Below are 10,625 nucleotides of genomic sequence, written 5' to 3' on the forward strand. Positions count from 1 at the left end.
CAGAGCTCGGCCGCCTGCAGTGGGAGCGCACACCGCGTGGGGGCATCTCAACGCTTCCCCCGCCGGCAGCGAGCCCGGAGGGACCACGCCTAGGACAGGTCGCAGGCGGTCGCGTGTCCTCTGGGAACTTCCACTCGCTGCTCGTGGGCTGCCGGGCCCTCCGGGGTTCACCGCGTCCCGTCTGCTTTGGTTTTCCCGGCCGCTCTCAGGTCCTCCGTTCTTTTTCTCGCCTAGTTCTGTTGTGTTTTCAACCTTTGAAAGGGATTACTCAAATTCCATTCGTGGTGGTGAACACTTTGTTGTTGTTCAGTTTCCAAGTCCTGATGCTGAAACCCTAGCAACCATCAGGGGTGGTCGCAACGGTTAGCAGAAGTATCCACGATGCCCCTTCCTGCAAAGTCATTGGGCCTGGTTAGTTCCCTCGCAGTGGTCCCTCTTCTATGCTGTTTGAGTTTACCTTGCTTAAAAAATGGGTTCAAAGTATGTCTCCAAGCCACAGTGTGGACAAGTTCTTTGATTAGCTCTCTGAATCACACAGACCACATCATTTATACAGAAGCAAATTCCCTTTTAGAACTCCCTTTAACATTTACCCTAAATGATGAAAATGCTTGCTGAAAAGTCATGCTTCGTGACTACTGTATTGGCATGCATATTGTCAACTTAAAAATTACATGCAATCTAAATGTTGAGCATTAGGTTTTATTCAGCAGAAATTTTTAGAAGGTAAGCCAGGGAGGGAACCTCTCAAATAACCCTGAGAGAACTGCTCCAAAAAGGTGAGGGGGGAGGAGCCAGGTTACACAGAAGCTTTGCAACAAAGGGCAGGTAATCTGAACATGAGAAGGTTATTGTTAATTAAAGAAACCCAGATACCCCAAGTTAAGGAATTTAGTACTTTTCTATGTATGGAAGGGACTTCCCTGGTGGTTCAGAGGTAAACAATTTTCCTACCAGTGCAGGAAACGGGGGTGCAATCTGTGGTTTTAATCAGTGGGTGGGGAGGATCCCCTGGAGAAGGAAATGGCAACTGGTTCCCAGTATTCTTGCCTGGGAAATTCCATGGACAGAAGAACCTGCTGGGCTGCAGTCCGCGGGGTTAGGTAGCAAAGAGTCAGACACAACTTAGTGACTAAACCGTAACTGTGTATGGGAAGATGCAAGAGTCTGGGCTCACTGAAATCATTCCTTTTATAGGTATCTCAGCTATCTGGCCAGCATCCTGTGTTTTCACTCTTGAGCTTCCTTTCCCCAGGGCTCATAATCGAGTTTGGCTATTATGCTGGCTGCTAGATAGCAGGTATTCTTCTACCTAAGTTCCCTTAGGGCTCACCTGCTCACACTGGATGGGTGCAATCGCTGAAGATTGTGACATCATTATGTACCAACATGGTTGGAAGTATTCCATTTCTCAATATCCACTGCTCCCTTGGCTGTTTTTCACTCATCTGGTGGAAAACAAAAAATCTTCCCACCACAATATTCCAGTCCTCCAAATCCTCTACCCATGGTGTCTCTTTCATTGCATCTCCTTAGTAATAAAATCCAGGAAATAAAATTACCACTCTCTGACCTTCTGTAGCATTGTATTATATATACTGCATAACTTTCCCTTTGATTGTTTTTTTGTGTGTGTGGGTGTAAATCTCTTCCCCACAGCATTATCCATTTTTTACAGTCAGAGAGGGTATATTAAGTATTCCCTTCTCCAAGACTTCCTGTTGAACTAGGCAAACAGAAGGGGTTTTAATAAACCTGTAGATGTGACTTGAGGCAAGCATTGCTCCAGTGAAATTTGATTGTTTTTTAATGATTAAAAAAAGAATGAAAGAAAGAAAAAACAATTGCCTGGCAGATATCTTACTAAAACAATGGTTAATAATTATGATGGTAATGATTTGAATGACAGCTTTGACACCCTGAGGCTACCAAAGGGACTGATGGATTCTCCTCCAACTGCTGCTTCTGTGGATACAAAAGAATCATCCATCAGACTTTGAGCATTCGGGACATTGTGTATCACAGAGCAGCTGGTTGGCTAAATAAGGCTGTCAGCTGTCCCTGAGATCCACCAACCCCCCTAAAGCTGAAGAATGACTGGGGAGGACTGTCCCTAACCTTCAGAGGTGGAGATCAGTGATGCTGTGTTTTATTGTGGGAACTGCTGACATCATGTGCTTAAGGTAGTTTGTGAAGAAAATGGAATAGCTTAAGTCAGGTGAATGAGAGGCCACCTGGGTGACCACCTCTGCTTTGGGAATCTGACCAGGATATGTTTTGATGGTGGGGCATGAGGAGGCCTGTTCTGGGAGAGATGATCCAAAGCAACCTACCTAGGTTTGATGATTTTCTCTTTGAGATAACTTGGGCTCCTTTCTCAAGTATCTAAGCACCTCATTTTTGTGGTTTCCCTTTTAACATTTGCAAGCATTTTGTGGGGCGGGGGTGGGTTTTGAGCTCATCTTATCTTTACATAATGAGTTTTCTTGGATAGAAAGCAAAAGAATAATGCATAGAATGTTTTGAACAGAGGTAATACACATTAGGTATATTACCTAAATCTTCACAACAACCTTGGAACAGGTTTTATGATCTTCATTTCAGTGACAAAGAAGCAAAGGGAAAGAGGGATGATGAGCACAGTGTCTATGATCCTTTGTGTCTAACTCATTTGCCCTCTTTTTCCTACTTTCTCTTTTCACTCTGTAACATCAAAGATCCTATAGTTTCCCCTTTGTAGATAAATCAACTCACAAGCCCAAACAATTGCTACCTTTTCCCATCATTACCCTTACAGGTAAGGAAGGTGAACTTTGCTCAGGGAGGGGATGGTGGTTAGTCTGACTCCAAGGCCGGCGAAAATGTTCACAAGCTTCCCTTCTCAAGTCATGATCAGCTCCCCTTTCTTTCACTTTCTATCTCAACAGTACACCTACTTCTATCTTCCTCCCCAAACTGTATCTACATCCTACCACATGGCCCATATTGTTAGGGTATTATCTAAAAATATGTGTTGATAGAGTTGAGTCCTTACCACAATTTTTCATTCAACTGGAACCTTTTTTTCTTCCCATGTTGGTGTGCCATGCATGATCCTTGATACTCTGGAGAGTTAGCTCAGAACTGTACCTGCCTAACTGTGCAAGGCCTACGCTTTGTGGAGGGCTAGATACACCTTTTGATGTAAGTGAACCTACATCGAATGATCCCACAGTAGACCAAAGCCCAGGATTCCCCCACTGTAAGTTCAGGGCCCCTTCTCTGTATTTTCTGTTGCTTGGTACATATCAGTTACTTTATTATGTTAAAACATACCTGTTTGTGTTGCTTTCTTCCTGTTCAATAGTAACTCCTTCCTAAGCCCAATGAGGGGAGAGGCCACATGAGTCTTTTTCTCTGCTAGCCCCATTGCCTGGCACACAAGAGGTAATCAAAAATTGGTCATTAAAATGATGAATGAAAGAATGATCAATAACCTCTCAAGGCCAGGAACTCTATTTTCTATGATTGTCTGGCAAAGTACCCATCAAAAGGGGATGCTCCATGAACTGCACTAATGAGCTAACCCTGATGCTTGTCTGGTACGTAAGAGACTTTTATCACCATTAAGTTCCATTCTGGGGCTTATCAGTCATCAAGTTAGTTGCAGCACATGATGAGTATTATCTCTCTTAGTGTTTCTGAATATAATTTGAGGGAGGTGCTATTTGTAATGAAGATTCTTGTATTTTTAACAGTTCTGGCCAATGTGATCCTAGCTAATTTTCATGCCCCGGTCCAGCACTTTACGCTTGTAACAGTGGGCTTTTCCTTGCTGGGACTATTCTATTTTCAAGCTTCTGTATTTCAGTCACGCTGTTCCCTCTGCCTCATGTGTCTTCCCCCACATTTTTTTCCCTCTCTCTTCAAGCCAAAGAATTCCAACTCATCCTTCAAGACTAAGATCAAATTTTACCTCTTCTACGTAGCTTTTCTCAGCCTTATTTTTCCTTTTTCTCTTAACTCTCTCTACCACTTTTAAGGTCTAATGACCTCTTCTATTATACTTTGTTCATGCCTCAGTAAACATTGTGATATGAAACAGTTGTGTTCATAACACAGTAAAATGTGCCAATATATATTTCTTTCTATATACCTGTCCTCTTCTATCATGTTATCAATGAAAAAAATGAAATGTTTCTGGGTCTATTTGTATCTCCAGGGTCTGGCACAGTACCTGGTTGAGTTCTAAGGGCTCTGCGTATGTTAAATCAATCAAGAGAACTCAGTGTGCCATGTGTGTACAGAAACACCCCATAGCATACTGAAACACATTAGCCTGAGTTATAGCCATGTACCACCAGCCAACCTTGGACAAGTTATATAATCTTTCTGAGTCCTATTTTCCTTTCCTCATTTTAAAAGTTAGATGACAAACTGATAAAAATAATAGAAATTAACTCTTCAAGTTGCCTTGAGAATTTAGTAAGTTAACACTTTTATAGTTACATAGAGCTGTGTATACAATAATCACGCAATCAGTATCAGCTCTTAGGATTACAATCTTCTTATAGTGAGATGGCAACCCACTCCAGTGTTCTTGCCTGGAGAATCCCAGGGACGGGTGAGCCTGGTGGGCTGCCGTCTATGGGGTCACACAGAGTTGGACACAACTGAAGTGACTTAGCAGCAGCAGCAGCAGAGTGAGATGGGTCTCCTAGAAGGGCAGTGAAAAGTATTTCAAAAGGATCCCCAGCCGCTGATTTGGAGCCTTGAGAAAGCACTGTAGCTGGTGAACTGTCTACAGTTTTGACTTAAGCTGGCCCAGTGGGAAGTCCTTAATTCTCTTGCTCTTCTGCACACTGTGTTGGTGATTGAATGCTGAGGAACCCTTGTCTCTCTCATCTAGCTCAGGGCCCAGTGTCCTAGGATGTTACTTCAATTTGACCCAGTTATTAAAGCACAGGTGGTGGTTTAGTTGCTACAGTCCATGGGACTTGTGACCCATGGACTGTAGCCCACCAGGCTCCTCTGTCCATGGGATCCTCCAGGCAAGAATACTAGAGTGGGTTGCCATTTCCTTCTCTAGGGGATCTTCTCAACCCGGGGATCAAACCCAGGTCTCCTATTTTGCAGGCAGATCCTTTACCTACTGAGCCACCAGGAAAGCATAGGAGTCCTAGTCATTGAATAAAGCTGGGTAGCAATGAGGGTCCGTGTTCTCTGGGTTTGTTTCATTTGGCAGCTGAAAAATACCCATGTGTGGCTGGGGAGATGGATTTGGTGAGGGAGATAGAAGGAAGGCTCCAGCAGCAGGAAACGTTCTTCTTCCTCACCTGTGTTTCAGTTAGAGGTGAATACTGGAAATAGAAGCTGCCTCCCTGGAGGAGGATGGTAGCAGGACTAAAGGTTTCCAGTAAGAAATATCCTACCAGAGAGCTGACAACCTGCTCTGGTGTGAATTTCCCTGCAGGTGTCAGAGGTGCACAGGCTTGTCTTGCTTGGGTCACAAGGAAGCACAACGTGTCCTGCTCTTCCTGCTGCTGCTGCTTGAGCTTACTCCTGTAGGAGGCCCATCCTCATGACAGCTGGAAAGTGCTAGAAAAAGACAGCCTGCACATTAGGCTGCAAAACTGCCACAGGCTTATTTCTTTAAGAGCACTTGACTTTTGGGGTCCTGGGAAGGCCCCTTGTATCTTGCCTACCTCTCCTCTTTGAGGGCAGGGAACATATATATCGGGGGTCACCTTAGGTAGCAGATGTTTCCATGCTAGTGTGTTATTTTCTATCATTGAGGGTGATGCGGTCCTGCTCAGCTGTGTCTGACTCTTTGCAACCCCATGGACAGTAGCCCACAGGGCTTCTCTATCCATGGGATTCTCCAGGCAAGAATACTGGAGTGGATTGCCATTTCCTCCTCCAGGGGATCTCATCAACCCAGGGATTGAACCCACATCTTCTGAGCCTCTTGCATTGCAGGCAGATTCTATTGCTGCAGGAACAAATTACCACTAATGTAGGGACTTAAAATAACACCCATTTATTATCTCACAGTTTTGTAGGTCAGAAGTCCAGTGGCTCAGCTGATTTCTCAGCTTCTGGTCTCACAAGGCCAAGATCAAGGTGTCGACTGGGCTCCTTTCACTTCTGGAGGCACTAGAGGAGAATCCGTTTCCAGCATCACTCCCGTGGTTGGCAGAATTCAGTAGCTAGAGGACTGATGTCCATATTTCTTTGCCTGCTGCCTTCTAGGGGGCTCTTTAGCACCTAGGCCTCTTTGGGGTCATTGCGAATAATTGCACATAGTCTCAAAACATGTTAGAACTAGCAACAGTACCCAAAATCCTTCTTTTGTTGTCATACTTCTGCCTTCTCACCTTCTGCCACATTTCTATGACTAACTCTTCTGCCTTCCTCTTCTTTTAAGTGCTCAAGTGATTAGATTGGGCCCCTTGGGTAATCCAGGATAAGCTCCCTATTTTAAGGTCTGTAACCTTAATCACAGCCACAAAGTCTCTTTCACCATGTAAAGTAATGTAGTCACTGACTCCCAGCAATTAGAGGCTGAAATCTTTGGGAGGCATTATTCTGCCTACCACAGTCAAGCTCTTTCCTATTTATGTCCCTCAATCCTCATCACAGTCCAATAAAGAAAGCATGATTATACCCATTGTGTATGTGTAGAAACTGAGGCTCAGAGAGATTTATATCACAGGTAAGAGATGGTAGAATTGGAGCTTGAATCTTGCTTCAGAGCTCACACCGCTTCCTCTGCTAGGGAAAAGGAAAAGTGGGAGCAAAGCAATTGTATGGTCTGTTACCATCCCTGTGGTCCCCGCTGTTGTTTTGCTAGTGCCGTTTCTCAACTAAGTGAAGCAGTCACCATTGTGTCCAGCAAGTTTTCGGTTCTTCTCCTGGGTCCCAGAGAAGTATATCCACTGGGCATCAGCAGAAAACAGGTGGCACATTCAAATGAATGATTTAGAAGAGACTGGTTAAAGGACTGTTTACAAGGATGTGGGTGGGGTTAAAAGAAACCAACAAGGAAAGAAGAGTGGCTCTTAACCAGCAATAGCTATTGCTCCCAGGTCCCTAGGTCTGGAGGTGCAAGAGGAGGAAGTGATTATGAGAAAGAGAAAGGAGAAACTGAAGGAGGGCTTCTGGGCAAGAGCTGGTGGCCTTTGATAGGTGAACACAGCCACTACCAGCATGGCAGAGAAAAAGATGTCAGAGTAAGTCCTCATTCCCATCCTCTAAATTCCTGCCATGGGCAATTCTCAACCAGAATCCACAGGGGGAGAGGTTCTTGAAGTTCCATTTTCTAGGCTCTGCATAGTATGAAAGGGTGGAGAGTTGGTCTGAGAGAGAATATTCAGCACAGCAGGACTATCCCTCTCCATTCCCCTGAAACTGGCTGAGACTGACTTTGCCCAGCGTCTTAGTTTCCTAGGGCTGCCCTAAGAAATTACCATTAATAGGGGACTTAAAACAAGAGAAATATATTCTAGAAGTCTGAAGCCAAGGTGTTAGCAGAGCCACGCTCCCTCTGATGGCTCTAGAGAAGAATCGTCTCTTGCCTCTTCCTAGCTTCTGGTGAAAGTGAAAGTCGCTCAGTTGTGTCTGACTCTTTGTGACCCCATGGACTATACAGTCGGTGGGATTCTCCAGGCCGGAATACTGGAGTGGGTAGCCTTTCCTTTCTCCAGTGGAACTTCCTGACCCAGGAATCGAACCAGGGTCTCTTGCATTGCAGGCAGATTCTGTACCAGCTGAGATACCAGGAAAGCTTCTGGTAGACCCTGCCACTATTGGTGGCAACACTTCACTCTCTGCCTCCATCCTCACGTGGTCTTCCACTCTGTCTGTGCCCTCTCTTCTTATGAGGATACCAATTGTTAGATTCAGGGCCCAACCTAAATTTAGTATGATGTCATCTCCAGATTCTTAACTGAATACATATGAAAAGGCCTTACTTCCGAATAAGGGCACATTCTGAGGTACCGGGAGGGGACATGAATTGGGAGGGGATACCATGGGATCCCAAAGAGTCGGACAGGACTGAACTAGTGAGCGCGCATGCAGGCACTGTTCAACTCGCTAGAGCCAGTAAAGCGTGTCAGATCTGAGCATGGGATTTGCCACTCTCTCGTCCCCTCCCCCAGGGCAATCAGCAGCCCTCCAGACAGTGGCTGCTCCCTCAGCCTGGGTCCCGGAGTGAAGATGCGGCAGAGTGATGCCCCAGCTGATCTACAAAGGAAGCACAATAAGAATAGAAATAAATGTGTCATCTCTCCAGAAGGGATCACATCTGAAGGGTTTAATGACACCGTCAAGCCCTTCACAGATATTTCCAGCAGCTAATGCGCCTCCCCCATTCCCTACCTTACCTAATAAAGAGCACCCTTGAATACTGGCATTACCCAAAAGGACTTTTGCAGGCTCACTGTTCCTGTTAGTCCCAACTCCACTGGCCACTTGTAAAAAGAGAAAGGTTTTATTTTATCTATTTATTTTATATTTTATTTATTTATGTTTTATTTATCTTTATTTATTTAGCTTATATTTTATTTATTTATGTATTTGGCTGCATTGTGTCTTAGTTATGGCACACAGAATCTTCATTCCAGCTCATGGACTCTCTAGTTGCAGCATGCAGGCTCTGGAGTTCAGGAGTCAGACTTAATTGCTCTGCAGCACATGGGTTCTTAGTTTCCCACCAGGGATTGAAACGACATCCCCTGCATTGCAAGGTGTATCCTTAACTACTGGGCCACCAGGGAAGTCCCAAGAGAAAGATTTTAAAGACAGCCTTTTGTATCCTTAGAGGAGCAAGTTTTCTAGAAAGAAAAGAAAAAAAAAAAAGAATGAAGGCTAGAGCACATGGGTGTTCTTTGAAATTAGCTGCAGAGGAACTGTGTACATTTCAGGCTGACAGTCTCACCTCCAGTTTCAGAAGAGTTCCCCACCTGCAGCAGCTAGGAATGTCTGCTGAGGAACCTTTGTTCTCCACCAAAACCAGGACTCCCTCAGTGTGCTCTTCCCAGCCCTACCACAACCATGACACAAAATGACTCAAGACTCTCGTGCCTCGTGAAGTTTGCTTATTGATGCTACATGTGTTCTACTTGTATGCCAACCTGCTTTTCTCTAATACTGGCCTAACTGCTATGGGCATGGATCAGAGACTCAAACTATCATCAGATGAGCTTTAAAAGTGAAGTGGATAAACTAGGATCAGACTGCCAGACAAGACAGATGTATACATTTGGGATCATGAGATAGGTTGGCTAATTCCGTGTGCTTTCACTCTCACTTATCCCTGTGTCTTGAATGGCAGCCTGGACTTGAAGGCACCACATGCCCCCTGCTGCTGCAGCTGAAATTTCTATTGCTTTCCCCCAATCACAGGTTCCATGAACCCCAATAGCAGGAGAAAAAGTAAAAGTTATCAAAACACTGTGCTTAGAAGGACAGTTCTCCAAGCTTGGTATCTGGATCAGCAGCTGCCGCAACACTTGGGAACTGGTTGAAATGCAGATTCTTGGACCTTACCCCAGAAACTGTGGTTGTGAGGCCTAGGAATCTGTGTTTTGGGGAGTCTTCAAGGAGGTGCTGGTGCATGTGAGAATCAGAACCACCAGCTTAGAGCTTGATCTCAGAAGTCGTGTGGCCTGCCTAGAAGGTCATCCGTCTTGGTAAAAACATCATCAGCTCCTCTGTCCCCTTTGATTTGGTGGGAAGTCCCACATGTAGTACAGTGGAGAATCCCCTGCACTAATGCAGGTAGCCAACAGCAAATGCAAAATGCCCCAGGTTATCTCCCAGCCACTGGGCATTAGGTCACAAGTGTAGCTGGGCTGAGGTGGTGCCCTGGAGACAGAAGCACCGCAGCCACAAGAGAAGTGTCTCTCACCTTGGGAGCAGGCTTTCTCTGATATCTCATGGTGAAGGAGCTCATACTCTGCCCCTTTCTGAAAGAAACAGATGTATACTTTCAAGTAGCTTGAGGATCTCTTTAGTGCTAGATTGAGTGAATTTAGAAACCTGGTTTTGTTGTAGTTTACCAATGGCCTTTCCTGTGTGTCCATCAAGGTACTTAGGACCTGTAATCTGTGCTAATCTCTTCTGAGTTTCCACATACAAGATGCCGTTTTGATAAAAATGCAGAAAATTTCCATATGGTTACATAATTGTGCTTCTTTGCCTAGAAAATGAAGTGAATAAAACCGGGGGATTCCCTGGAGGAAGGACACATCAGTACCCTTTACATCAGATGACAAATTCAGAGGTACCACAGGGCAGCATGTAAAGTAGAAGAGAAAAAAAATCATACTCTATCGTAATTCAAAAGAAAATGAGGTGTTCATGTTCAACAACTACACTGGCTAGACCACCTGGAGCAGGTTCTGGAAACTAAGGTACAGGGCGTGCCTTAACCCTCTCTATCACTAAGGGGTAAGTGACATTTTTGTCCAGGGGATATGCCTCTGGAGGCAAGAGAAGGGCTCTGGACAGATGAATCAGTTAGATTTGCTAATGTGTATGTTCCCTGGTGGCTCAGATGGTAAAGCGTCTGTCCACAATGTGGGAGACCTGGGTTCAATCCCTGGGTTGGGAAGATCCCCTGGAGAAGGAAATGGCAATCC

Source organism: Capricornis sumatraensis, chromosome 1, assembly GCF_032405125.1.
Source record: "Capricornis sumatraensis isolate serow.1 chromosome 1, serow.2, whole genome shotgun sequence".
Lineage (NCBI taxonomy): Eukaryota > Metazoa > Chordata > Mammalia > Artiodactyla > Bovidae > Capricornis > Capricornis sumatraensis.